This window comes from Neofelis nebulosa, chromosome 12 (assembly GCF_028018385.1).
Source record: "Neofelis nebulosa isolate mNeoNeb1 chromosome 12, mNeoNeb1.pri, whole genome shotgun sequence".
Taxonomy (NCBI): Eukaryota; Metazoa; Chordata; class Mammalia; order Carnivora; family Felidae; genus Neofelis; species Neofelis nebulosa.
Genome location: NC_080793.1, coordinates 28,143,131 through 28,145,414, shown reverse-complemented (window position 1 = coordinate 28,145,414; position 2,284 = coordinate 28,143,131). Strand labels below are relative to the sequence as shown.

Below are 2,284 nucleotides of genomic sequence, written 5' to 3'. Positions count from 1 at the left end.
CCTTTCTAGAGAGAAATCAAGGTTATGTCCACTCTGTCAAGCCTCACTATCCCCCTAAAATCAAAGAAAGGGGTGTTGACATTCTTGGAAGGAAACCTTTTTCCTCTACCCTTCTAGGTTCTTTGGCTGGTCTAAGAATCAATTAACATAGGACATATTAACAGGAGAAAAGCAAACATACAAATGGGACCCTTAAGAATATGACACCTATAGGCAATCAGGCCATTGAGGTTTATATGCCATTCTGAGCTAAAGGAAAGCTCTAGAATGTCAACGGGGAGGAACACAACTCACAGAAAGAGGGGAAGAGCAAATGTTTGGTAAACAAATGTTTGCCTTACCCTGCAGAGCCCTCCAGGCTCTGCAGAGCTTTGCACCCCCCTTCACCCAGCAGTTAACCATTCCTAGTCCATATGCTTCATAGTTATCTCTGGTGCTAGTTCTCTTCCTGGATCAGACCCTCTATCTAAATTCTTTCAGGCACTTAAGGGAGAGGTAAAAGTTTTTTTAATCTGCCAGTATTGATTGCTTTCAGCTCAATAGAGTCCATATGCCAAAGTGGCACATTTTGTGGACACTTGTTCTGAATCCCCTCAATATGCATTGATCGGGCTTAACATTTCTTGGACCACAGTGCCAGGAAGTGGTGTTTTTGGTGTGAGGGAAGGAAACTGAAGTGCTAAGCCCCTTTGCAATCTTCAGTCTCCCTAGAGAGGCCTGGGCTACGTTCCCCCTAGAAAGGACCTTCTGTTTCCTGGAGTGGAACTAAGGTAGAGCCTAGGGGGAGGCCACGGGGCTATGTAGGCTGGCAAAATGCTTTCTTAAAGTTCCACAAGAAATGACATTGGGCTATGAGTTAAGAAAAACTATCAAAAACATGGTTAGTTCAGGAGACCACACAACGTGTCCTTTCAATATTCGTGTTAAACTGTAGATCAACAGGCCCATTCAAGAATCACATAATTTCTGGGCACCTGGCTGGCTCAGTTCGTTGAGCATCTGACTTCAGCTCAGGTCACGATCTCACAGTTCGTGGGTTTCAGCCCCGTGTCGGACTCTGTGCTGACAGCTCAGAGCCTAGAGCCTGCTTCAGATTCTGTGTGTGTGTTTCTCTCCCTGCCTCTCCCCCACTTGTGCTCTGTCTCTCAAAAATAAATAAACACTAAAAAAAATTTTTTTAATTAAAAAAAAAAGAATTACATAATGTCTCATGAGAAGTTACCATTCCAGGACTTTACTACTTACTAGTAATTGGGGCTGAGACTCAGTGAGGTTGCATGCTAACTTGTACATCTGTGAGTAATAGAGATGCAAATGATTTCTGACCAGTAGATAAGATAACCCCAAAGGTTGTGATTTTATTGCCCCATAGGACAGTAAACCAATACTGTATATCTCATAATGACCTCATTCTGAAGTTCTTTTTAAAATTTCCTATAAGTGATTTCAGCTCAGGTCATGATCTCACTGTTTGTTAGTTCGAGCCTCGCTGTGGGTTCTGCACTGACAGTGCGGAGCCTGCATTGGGTTCTCCCTCTCTCCCTCTCTCTCTGCCCCTCCCCGCTGCTGCTCTCTCTTTCTCTCAAAATAAATAAATAAACTTTTTTTAAAAAAAATTAAAAATTAAAAAATAAATAAAATAAAATTGCCTATAAGTAGGGCTTGCTTCAGCAGCACACATACTAAAATGGGAACGATACAGAGAAGATTAGCATGGTCCCTGTGCAAGGATGATACGCAAAATTGTCTATAAGTATCTGTTTCTCATCTTACCAGTTCCCTCAATTAACGAGTTAAATAAAATCTTTGACTTGTGTTTATTCTTAAATTTTTTTTTTTTTCAACGTTTTTTATTTATTTTTGGGACAGAGAGAGACAGAGCATGAACGGGGGAGGGGCAGAGAGAGAGGGAGACACAGAATCGGAAACAGGCTCCAGGCTCCGAGCCGTCAGCCCAGAGCCTGACGCGGGGCTCGAACTCACGGGCCGCGAGATCGTGACCTGGCTGAAGTCGGACGCTTAACCGACTGCGCCACCCAGGCGCCCCATGACTTGTGTTTATTCTATATTTTTGAGAGAGTCATGTTTTCAACTTTTGAAATTTATACTTTGACAGAGGCCTGCGATCAATCCAGGGATAATGAGAATCCCTCGGCCTGGCCTTGTCCTCTGGCATTTATGTACCTTGGGAGCCTCAAAGGGAGTCTACCAGGCAGGAAAGTATTCCAGTGTATGGGACCCTGGGTCCTGTCCAAATACCACCTCCATGGTATCGAATCAAGAC

General features: G+C 43.6%; 1 non-coding gene across 1 annotated transcript; it reads left to right on the top strand.

Annotated features, from left to right (window-relative positions):
• Nucleotides 1-1,662: 1,662 nt before the first annotated feature.
• LOC131492330 (U6 spliceosomal RNA) lies at nucleotides 1,663-1,765 on the top strand. The gene has a single exon (XR_009252018.1). It is a non-coding gene; the product is annotated as a U6 spliceosomal RNA (small nuclear RNA).
• The last annotated feature ends 519 nt before the right edge of the window (nucleotides 1,766-2,284 follow it).